The sequence below is a fragment of the Coenobita brevimanus genome, chromosome 14, assembly GCF_032717465.1.
Source record: "Coenobita brevimanus isolate Jiangsu-jjx chromosome 14, ASM3271746v2, whole genome shotgun sequence".
In the NCBI taxonomy this organism is placed as follows: domain Eukaryota; kingdom Metazoa; phylum Arthropoda; class Malacostraca; order Decapoda; family Coenobitidae; genus Coenobita; species Coenobita brevimanus.
This window is the reverse complement of record NC_136967.1, coordinates 40191522-40203914: the sequence shown is the minus strand read 5'-3', so window position 1 is coordinate 40203914 and position 12393 is coordinate 40191522.

Here is a 12393-nt window from a genome sequence, read left to right as displayed (position 1 = left end):
AGATAGATAGATTGATAGATTGATAGATAGATAAATATATATAGATAGATAGATAGATAGATTGATATATATATATATATATATATATATATATATATTGTAGACAATGAAGTAATATCACTGTCCCTATTTTAAACATATAGCATTAGCAAAGTTGCTTTGAACAAGAAAAAAATTGGAGCCTTAACAGTTCGCAAACAGTCATGTAGCGCAGCGGCAATTTGAAGGACTGCACGTTGTTGCATCAGAGTATTTTAAGCTGTCTAACAATGGGTATTTGCTTGGGGCCCATTGATGCTGCAGGGACTTGGATGAGTAACAGGAAAGTGGTACCTCATGACAATGAATTATTAATCTTTCAATGAATCCTGATTTTTTGTAAATTGCTGAGGTTGTCAGTTACCTTTGTACCTGGGGATATAGAGTCGTTAGTTATGAGATAATTCATTATTAATAATTTATGGCCATTTTAACTCCAAGAGTGGCAAATGCTATCAGGAAGGAATTTAATGCTCGGTAAGAAATTTATTTTAGCTTTAACCGTACAGTATGTATTACAAATAAATCTTCTAAATACACAGAGTAAAAATCTTTGACAAAGGACAGCATACAAAACAAGGAAAATAAAATTCATATGTACCTTCTAACCCCGTAGTTCAAAGATGGGAACTGTATATTTTTCCCATCTAACATGAAACCATATTTTCAGGTATAGGTAAAACTGCAGCAGGAATTACGGCAAAAACAAAATATTATGAAGATTAATTTGGGTGATAGCTAATAATCAGTTTTTTTATTCCACCAAAAGCTAAATAATTTTTTTTTCGGATTAGGGAACCCATTCATACTGTATACAAACGATTATTTCACTACTGCTCGGTTATCCTCAAAGTCCTCCTGACATAAAAGCCATATAGTTAACTAAGATTTATTAACCCTGAGTTTACATATCTTTTAGTAAGCTTTCATTATTTTATAGCTGCATATGGAACACATGTTAGCGTGGTTGGCGAACATACAGGGACGTCAGACAAGTTCTGTCAGAATTACTTGCAGTATTTAACAGTGGGTGCAAGAATTGTATGGGTAAGGATGAAAGTAGGTATACAATCGTGGGGGATTGTGTGTGCGTATGCGCTGACGGAGGACTGAGCGCCAAGAGTGAAAGATGAGTTTTGGGCGAGTGTAGAAGCATGTATGGACAGGGTTGAGAGGATAGAGAGTGTTATATATATTGGAGACATGAATGGCAAAGTCGGGAATGTACGAGTGGATGGAGTGGTTGGTCAGTGAGGTGTACCACCTGAAGTAGATGGGAATGGTAGTGCTTTGGTGGACATCTGTGCTGGTAACAGGTTGGCAACAGCCAACACTACTTTCGGCATAAGATGATCCACCGGTATGCATGGAGAGTAATGAGGAAGATGGATGGTGAACTTGTTGAACTAAAGGCAATGATAGACTACGTATGTGTGGATGAGCGAATGAGAAGACGAGTGTTGGATGCAAGAGTGTGGAGAGGGTGGGGGAATGGATTCTCGGACCATCACTTAGTGATGGCCAAGATAAAGCTGCAAAGAAAATGGTTGAGACGAAGGGGACGACAGGAGGAAACAGCTCCTGTGAGAAGAGTGGAGAATTTGCAAGATAGTGAGAAAATGGCAGAGAATAAGAGTATATTGGAAGAAAGATTGGGAAGGTATGAATTAGAGCAGATGGAAAGGGTGGAAGACGTATGTAAGATAGTCACGGAAGAGATAGGCACAGCGTGTGAGGTGGTTTGTGGAGTGAGGAGATGCAAGGGTGTGCAAGGGACAGCATGGTGGAATGATGAGGTGAAACGAGCTGTGAATGGTTAGCGAGTAGAGGTAGGGGAGAAGATGAGAGAGAGAAGAGAGAAGTATATGTGAGCAGGAGAAGGGAGGTGAAGAGACTGGTGAAGGAGAGTAAGAAGAAAGTGGATGAAGAGTTTGGGAGGAATCTGAGTGTGAAATGGAGGGAGAGTAAGAAATTGTTTTGGAAGGAGGTAAAGAAAGTAAGGCAGTGTGAAAGGGGATATAGTAGGGGAGTGAAAGATAGGAATCATAGATTGTTGGTGGAGAAGAGAGAGAAACTGAGGAGGTGGAAGGAGCACTTTGAGGATTTGTTGAATGTAGAGAGTGAGAGCAATGCGAGTATAAGTGTTTGGGGAATGGCTGGGAGAAGAAGAGATGAGAGGAGGGAGGAAGAGATCGGTAGGGCGGAAGTAGTGGAAGCAATGAAGAAGATCAAGATGGGAAAGGCCCAAGGAATTGTTGGAGTGTGTGGTGAAATGCTGAGGTATGGAGGTGAGATTGTTGTGGAGTGGATATGGAAGTTGTGTAGATTGGCTTGGGAAGAGGGAAGGGTTCTAGAGGACTGGAAATCAGGTATAATTGTTCCTTTATACAAAGGAAAAGGGGAAAGAGAAGTATGTGGTAACCATAGGGGTATTTGCCTTCTTAGTGTGACTGGTAAAATATATGGTAGAATACTCATTGATAGGGTTAGGCATATGACAGAGGAGCTAGCTGGAGAAGAACAAGGGGGATTTAGGAAGGGAAAAGAGTGTGTAGATCAGATATTTGTTCTAAGATGTTTAGTGGAGAAGTATCTAGAGAAGGGAAAGAAAGTGTATGCTGCCTTCGTGGACTTGGAGAAAGCTTATGGCAGAATAGATAGGCAAGGTATGTGTATTAAGAATATATGGGGTGGAGAGGAAATTGCTGAATGCTGCGAAGAGTATGTACGAAGGAGCTAGGGCTACGGTGCGAGTGGATGGTGAGCTGAGTGAGTTCTTTAATCTCAGTGTGGGACTGAAACAGGGTTGTGTGATGTCTCCATGGCTGTTTAATATATACATGGATGGAGTTGTAAAGAAGGTACAAGGTAGGGCAGTGGATGTGGGGGTGGCTGTAATGAATGAGGGTGAGATCTGGAAGATTCCGGTGTTGCTGTTTGCTGATGATACAGTATTGTTGAGTGAAGATGAATGGGAGTTGCAAGGTTTGGTGAATGAATTTGGGACAATGTGTAGGAGGAGGAAGCTAAAAGTTAATGTAAACAAAAGTAAAGTTATGGTGTTTGAGAGGAATGAAGTCACAGAATGTACAGTGAGGTTGGATGGTGAGGATATGGAGAATGAGTGCATTCAAGTACTTGGGTAGTGTGATGAGTTAAGATGGAACTTTGGGGGGTGAAGTGCGTGAAAGGGTACAGCAGGGAAGGAACGTTGTTGGTTCACTGAAAGCAGTGATGAGAAATAGGGAGGTGAGTATGGAAGTTAAGAAGTCACTGCATGATAGTATTGTGATCCCTACCCTGACGTATGGAAGCAAGGCGTGGACCTTGCAAGAGGGGAACAAGTCAAGAGTGAGAGCAGTGGAAATGAGTTACTTGAGAGGAGCATGTGGAGTGACATGGAGGGACAGGTTGACGAATGAAGAAGTGAAGGAAAATTGTGGGGTGGATGTGGATGTGGTTGAGAAGATTAGGAGAAATACACTGAGGTGGTTTGGACACGTGGAGAGAATGGAGAATGAAAGACTGACTAAGAGGGTGCATATAGGTGAGGTGGAGGGAGGGAGAGGGAGAGGTAGACCAAGGATGAGATGGAGGGATGGAGTTGAGAGGTATATGAGGGGGGGTGAGCTGGGGGGAGGGTAGTCAAATGGTGGGTGACAGAGCGACTTGGAGGCGTTTTGTCTGCGGCCACCCTTTGCGGGATTAGGGCGTCGGGCTATATATATATATATATATATATAATATAGTGCTGCACCTCACATGAGGCTGCCAACCCTAACGTCTTTGACAAACTCCGAACATACCGTATGGTACGGCGAATGGCCGACCAAATTGTCAGATATTGAGTATAACAGATTCTATAATAACAATTCGGTATATCATTTGGTTTGGATGATGCATAATTTTACTAATTCATCATAGTTTCATAAAAGAAGGTCATCTTATATCTAATGTAATAGTAATTTTCTAAAAGTGGGACACGTAAGATTATTTGCTTAAAAAGCGGGACATTTTAATTGCAATTACATAAGCGGGACCGACGTTAAAAAAGCGGGACTGTCCCGCCTAAGTGGGACTCTGGTCACCTTAGGTATCATACTATGTGTGTATGTTAATATCCCTGAACCGCATATTGGCAACTTGTAAAATAATACAGTACCTATGATTGAGATAAAGTGGAGTTTGTGTCATACTGTATAATATATTTGAATATAATAGTTTCTCTGCTTTCACACCAGTCATTTATGTTCTGTTCTAGAGACTGATCATGAACAAGAAAAGAATTTAGTGTTAGGCATATTGGGTTTTTTTATTAATAAAGTCACAAAGCTGCTCCAGACACCCAATTGTTTATTGATCATCCAAAAACTTGCACAGTATGTTATTAGTATCAGAAGAAATACAAGGTTAAAAAGCAGAACAAACTAACCTGACCTAGCCAAGCCTACCCAGACCTGACAGTAGCATATGGGTTTTCCTCACAATTTCATAGGTCAGAGGTTGATTAGTTTTCATGAACTATTCAGATTTTCAATGTTTTGTTAATTCATAATTGTGGTCCTTGTTGGTATTCAGTGAGCTGTGTTGGAAATAGGCTGAACTTTCATTTGTTATAACCTGTTTTTGTGTGTGTGTATTTTTCAGTACTTGCAGCCACTGACATGACCCGTACCGCAGCCCCATACGTGGACCACATGTGTACCCATGATCATCTAGAACCAGTTGATCCAGTGACTGTAGGTGTACAAACTGATCCTCTCCCATCCAGCTACAGTGCATCTTTCTCTTCATCTGCTTTGGTGAGCATTTTAGTCAGTCAAGGGACATGCTTCTTAAGAAATGCGGTGAAGAACTTTGGATGAGTAGTAGGGGTAGGCAGCCCCACCCAGGGAAGTACTACCGCCAAGGTTACGGGAGACTCAAGGAATAACCTGGATTCCATTTTCTCTCCTAGGCCTTGGTAGCTGGTTACACATCTTTCTGCCTCACACACCGGAGGGCATCAGGCTGCTCTCTTTACACGACACACACATCCACATTATATTACATTACCTTAAACCAGCTATCCTTTCTCCAAAAAACACCAATCTTGTCATTATATATCATACCCATTCCACAATACAACCCTGTTCTCCCTCCCCATAAAAAGAACCATGGCTGCTGCTATACTGGGAATCAGTGTGGTGGTTTCTCATGTGACACCACCGGCAGGGCTGGGTCATTTGCACAGGGCCCTCCCAGTCGTCATCATGCGACTGTGCCACCTCCATTGTTGTGGCGCCCTCAATCTGCTCATCAGTGCACTAAAATTTCTTTTGCAATATTAGGAGACTTCACTCCAACATCAACTCTGTTCAAAATTTCCTCCAGTTTGAATCTCCTGATCTGCTATTTTTCATGGACACAAGTAAGCTCCACTTCTGATTTAGCTAGATTTAATTTTCCTGGTTATATCTTGATTCAAAATTTCAGGCCCAAAGGAGGCGTATGTTGCCGTGCTAAATCAGAAATTGCCCTGGAGGAGATTGCTAAATTTAAATGTCCTTTTTTCGAATATTCCATATACAAATTAAATTCTTTTGGTAAAATTAAGTATTTCTGTTGTGTTTATTGTTCCCCTAATGCCCCTTCAGAGCCGAGTTTGACTCTCTGTCTTCACAACTAAGTGTCCTCAACATTAGTACTGCATCAGAAATTACTATTCTGGGTGATTTTAATGTCCACAATGTCGAATGGCTCACTTATTCACCCAGAACTGATGACTTTGGTCTTGAATGTAAGCTATTTGCAGACTCATTTAATCTCACACAGTTAGTCAGTCAACCCACCCGTGTACCAGAAAACCCCAATCAAAATTCCCACCTATTGGACTTGTTTCTAACAACCAATTCAGATAATTTTAATGTCAAAGTGAAGTCCCCCCTCGGATCCTCGGATCATTGTCTGATTCAAACCAACAGTTTCACACCTACCACACCCTCCTGCTCTGAACCTGTCGTGATGACTAAATGGCAGTACTACGGGGCAGACTGGGAGGGACTTCAAAATTTTCTCCTGGATGTTCCTTGGACCTCCTTTTTCTCCCATGATGCAAATTCCACATTGGGCCACATACAGTATTTCATTAAAGTCGGCATGGAAACATTCATTCCCCATCATAGTTACAGAAAAAGATGTAATTCTCCTAAATGGTTTAACCACAATTGTGCTAGAGTAACAGAACATAAAACAATAGCGTATAACACTTATACAAGGACCAAAACCAAAGAAGCCTTTAACTATTATAAAAATATCAGAAACCATGCCAAAACTATCATCAATCTTTCTAAATCAAACTTTCTACATAGACAAGCTAACAAACTACTAAACAGTGCAAATGATAACAAGATATTCTGGTCAACCCTTAATTCATTCAAAACTAGCTTCACTACCACCTCTTCCATTCCACCGTTACAGTCCCCCAATGGAAATCTGGTAAATGACCCACGCGGAAAAGCCAACCTTGTTGACATTTTTTCAACAAACTCAACCCTAAAATCAGAAAATCATAACATTCCTGTACTTGATTTTGACTCCCCTCAAATACCTCCTTTCATGATTCACAACAGACACATACAAGCCGTATTACAGAATCTATCAGCAGACAAAGCCACTGGTCCAGATGAAATTCCTTCAATAGTACTTAAAAATTGCTCCTCAGTGTTGGCTCCTGTATTAGCAAAATTTTTCCGCTTATGCATCCGTACCTCATTTTTTCCAGTCCTTTGGAAAGAAGCAAATATCCATCCTGTTCCTAAAAAGGGGGCAACTTCTGATCCATCAGACTATAGACCAATTGCAGTAACTTCCAATCTCAGTAAAGTTTTTGAGACACTAATTAACAAACACATAGTCAAGCATCTAGAAATCAATAAATTGATCAATGATCAGCAGTATGGATTTAGACTGGAACGTTCAACTGTATATATTCTTTGCCTTCTTACCCATCAGATTAAGAAAACAATGGACCAACATGGTGAAACACACACAGTAGCACTTGATATTTCAAAAGCATTTGACAGAGTATGGCACCAGGCCTTATTGTCTAAGATGTCACACTATGGCCTTGCATCACTTGTTCCTCTAATTTCTTCTTACCTTTATAGTTGAAAAATACGGGTCATGGTAGATGGAATTTATTCTCAGTTTCATTCCATAAATGCTGACGTACCTCAGGGATCAATTTTGGCGCCAACCCTCTTCCTCATACATATAACCTCCTATCTGTCACGCACAACCCAATACACTCTTATGCTGATGACTCGACCCTTCATAGTTCTTTCACATTTAGTACCTCCTTTACAGTGTTTGATATTATAAATTCCCAAATAAACAGCAATTTCTCTGAACCAGGACCTTTCTAAAATTAATCAATGGGGACAAGAAAATCTGGTCTCATTTAATGCTCAGAAAACTAAATACATTAATTTCTCCAATAGAAAGAATCCCTTAGACTCTCACATAATTTTAAATGATGTCAGTATTCCCATATCCACTAAATTGATATCCTAGGTGTTACTCTAAACCCCAACCTAAGCTGGACAGCTTATGTTAAATCCCTTGCTAAAAATGCTTCTAAAAAAAAACTGGGACTTATTTGCAGAGTTCGTGAGTTCTTCACTGACGAGCAGATGGCCACAATATACAAAAGTCATGTGCGTTCTCAGATTGAATACTGTTCACCACTGTCGAGTGAATGTGGAGTGGTTGCATTGAGGCAGTTGGACAAAATTCAAAATAAAGCCATTAGATTAATCAATAATCCTGCCATAATGCAAGACCTTCTTCCGTTATCGTACATAGAGATGTTGCTTCTTTAGCACTATTTTATCAATATTTTTACCGTAAGTGCTCTAACGAACTGGCTTAAATTGTGCCTCCCCTTCACATTTACTCCCGAAATACTCGGGCAGCTGAGAGCGCCCATGAACTCACACTCTCTCCCCCGCAATGCAGAACCTCTGCTTATGAAAATTCATTTATCCCCAGAACTACTACTCTCTGGACTTCACTTCCTGGGAGTTCCATGCCACATACGTTTAATCCTCTCAATTTCAAATCCAACTGTTATAAGTATTTTATAATGGAGGATGCCTTTAGGCACATGAACTTATTTTTTCCTTTGTTTTTCCTTCCTCCATTCATTATCCAAAAAAAAAAAAAAATCATCCCAAACTAAGGAATTTTTCAGACCAGTCTGTTTTTAGAAACCTTGCCTCTCTAGCAAAGCTTATCCTAACTTTGTCACATTCCACTGTACAAACAAATCATCTTCTCCCTAATTGCAGATGCAAAGACAAAACAGTGGAATTGGATGGGACCTGAGTTATTAGATTCCTTACTATTTATCAGTTCTGTTATGGCATCCAATGATAGAAACTTTAGTGATTTTGCAAAGGAGATTGAAGGGAGGCACTAGACACTTCATAACCAACAAATTTATTATCACAAAGAGTAAAGCGTTACTGTATTCTTTCCATTCAGGCCTTAACTTAATAGGTTCTCCTTTCTCCCTGAAGCTTATAAATCTCATCATTAGAAAGATATTATGCGTATTTGTTGTTGAAAATTAATTCATGTAGGGACAGGCACAGGGACTTTGTACGTAGGGACGCGGCGGTACTTTTCAGGATTTCTTTAAGGAACTAATTAAATTAGAGACGTAACGAAATCTCTTAACTGTTCGTGATTCACACGTAACGTAAACAACAAGCTGCCGCCAACACGAAGTAGTGTTTCAGCTCCAACGCTGATTTTTATACAGGCAAGTAACATTTCATATAAATTTATCCAACACACAAGTCACAAATTATTGTTTTATTATGGCAGAGGGGGAGTCTTACTGGACTAAGAGACGTAGGATAAAAAAAAAAGAGTGGCAGAGCATATGGAACATATTGCTAATGTCAAAGCCAGGAAAATTATCTATAATTCAGAGGCAGCTGAAGAGGAAGCACAACCTGAAAATGATGTAAGTGAAGAGAATGAGCTTCTGGAATGTGTTGAGGGTGAAAAAGCAGTGACTGAAAGTTTTAATGTATCTTTAGAATTAATGCCACCCTTAGGGCTTGATAATGAAATTTCAGATGGTAATATTACGGGGATTGGTAGCTCTAGTGGTGATGATGAATCTTATACCAGTAAGCCTGAGGATGACCCTACTGGTAGTTCAAAGATTTTACTAGCATACTGGGCTATAAACTTTCAAGTTCCCCAGAATGCTGTTAATAATCTATTGCAGCTGCTACGTGTACATCACCCAGATCTTCCTAAAGACTCGAGAACACTGCTAAAGACTCCTCGTGCATGTGATGTAAAGGAAATTGTAGGAGGATCTTACTATTATTTTGGTGTAGAAACTTCACTTGTGAAAGTGCTACTTCCTAAAGTAGATAGCCAAAAAGATGCTGATCAGATATCTTTGCAGTGCAGTGTAGATGGTATTCCTCTATCCAAAAGCTTAGATGTTCAATTTTGGCCCATTTTAGGAAAAGTTGAGCAGCCATTAATACGTGATCCTTTTATTATTGCACTCTTTTGTGGTACTAAAAAAACAACTAGTGTAGAAGAATATCTCTGTGATTTTGTTCAAGAAATGGAGCAACTCTGTGTAAATGGAATTGAAATTAATGGGTGTGAAAAGAAGCTGAAAGTCCAGATTTCTGCATTTATCTGTGATGCTCCTGCGAGGGCATTTCTCAAAAAGGTTAAAGGTCATAATTCATACTATGGATGTGAGAGGTGTTGTCAAAAAGGTGAATGGTTAGGAAGAGTGACATTTCCATCTATTACTGCAGCCCCTCATACAGATGAAACATTTGACTCTGATATGGTTTGTGATGATGATTTTGTTAGAACACCTTTAGCAGGCCTTGGCATTGGGATGGTAACCCAGTTCCCTTTAGAGTATATGCACCTAGTTTGCTTAGGAGTAGTATTATTGGGCTTTGGATAAGAGGACCTATAAATACTGTGTGTAGAGTTGGAAACAGAGTTGTATCTAACTTGTCAGATGATCTGTTAAAGTTTTGGAAGTTTTTGCCATCTGAGTTTACTAGAAAATGTAGATCGCTTCAGCTGTTGGATCGCTGGAAGGCAAAAGAGTTTCGGCAGTTTTTGCTATACAGTGGACCGGTCACCTTGAAAAATAAACTGGATCACCGTAGATACGAAAATTTCCTATATTTATTTGTTGGCATTTATTGTCTGGCAAGTCCACTTTACTACCTGGGCCATTGTCAGTATGCCCGGGAATTATTGAGCCAATTTGTTAAGGAATTTGGAAATATATATGGGCAAGAAATGCTTGTATATAACATTCATGGACTCTGTAATTTGGCTGATGATGTTTCAAAATTTGGTACACTGGATAGCGTCTCAGCATTCCTTTTTGAAAATTATCTGGGAAAATTGAAGAAGCTCATTCGCATGCCAAATCTTCCATTACAACAAGTAATTTACAGAATTCATGAAGCAAATGATATGCAAACTGTGAGCTGTGCAGAAATAAGGAATTGTGAGGGCATTCCCAAGGAAGAACGTAGAAATGGACCATTAACAGCTTGTTTTAATGATTACTCAGAGATTGCCAAGGTAAGTCATATGAATTTACAAATCTCTTGTCAACTCAGGAGATAACTGTGTAAAAATGGGTTCAAAAATTGGACTTGTACGGAATATATTATCAAGAAAGAAACAGAATGATGTATTAGTTTTGTTTGAGCCATTCACTAATGTGTTTGATTTTTTCTCTGTCCCATTGAACTCCTCAGATATAGGAATGTACAAGGTATCAAGACTTAGTGGCAAATTATATGTATTTCCACTCTCAGAAATTTCTTGCAAATATGTAATGCTACCCTATAAGGGTGAAAAATATGTTGTCATTCCTCTTATTCACCAGTTTTGTTGATATTTTTAGTATGCTGTATCCAATGTCAATATCTCTTGAGGGAGGGTTATTAGACATTGTAAAATGCATGTTCAGTAAGTATGGGAGGTACTACTGAACATGTGAAGGCATATACCATATGTAAATAATTATGAAAATATTGTGTATTTACTGTAAGGTACTATTTTTTGTAAGCTCAAACAGTACTGGAGTTAGTACAGTACTCATCTGTGAATTTTATTGTACAAAATGTGTTGTATTGCTACAGTATCATGTCAATGCCTGTATCTGTCTTTCACCAACTTCCTTCACCACTTTTCATATTATGTCACCAAATATGTATTGTTATATAACTCTGTTGTACTGCAGCAGCACTGTTTCAGAAACCCATGGAAATGTTTCTTCTGGTTGAGTTCACTGATACGTCTGAGGTAGCTGTGATCCCATCATTGTGGCTGGTAGGAGATAAAGAAACTGTGTGACCACCATAAAAGTTACCAAACAGGATCGACAGGGCTGTAAGAGCTAAAGAAGTTCCCCAAAACCACGGGAAAATATGCCGTAAGAAAATTATATGAAACAGGTGAAGTATATTTTGAGTTTTTCTATAAACAGTTACACATATACTATACTGTATATAATGCCTGTATTGCTCAGCCTTGATTTACAGCCAATATCAGTCAATGTTCCAGTAATAAGAGGAAAGTTCATCTGATAGCATATCTCATTATGACACTGAGGGAACTATGAAGAAAGGATAAGATTGAGCCTACAAGACTTTTGTGGTGTTTTCAGTGAGCAAAATGTACAGTTCTCCATTGGGAATCCTCTCTTAGTTGAGAAAAAAATAAAGCATAGCTGTGTTAATTTTTGATGCAATTTACCGAAAAAATAAAACAAATTAAATTAGGGAGTAGATACGATTTTGGCCGGAAATAAAACTCGCTGTAGGATTTATTATTTCAGAAACCAACACAAAGGCACGACAGAAGTTGTCATGCGCGGAAATTGAGTCTGATCTGCAAACAGTGGATGAAGAAACGGATGAGGAAGAAATTCGGCACTCAGAGCGAATGAAAAGGCAGGTCTAATAGAGTTGATTGTCAAGCTATATATATATATATATATATATATATACAGTACATAATAGTTCTCTATTGCTGTGTATTAAAAAATTGTTTGCTAGGGTTATGCTTTTACCGCCTGTGATTATGATTATGCAAAGAATAAGTGTGTTAGAGTTTAATTTTCCAGTTTACTGAGTTGGTTTGTATAGTGAGTGCATGTGAAAGATTTCTCTTGTTGAAATGGCTGTAGATATTCTCAGGTGTGGCTATTTTATATGTTGCATAATTGCAAGATGAAAAGAGGAGTTTTGTTTCATTTAGCTCATCTCTTATGGGTTAAAACTACTGAAACAA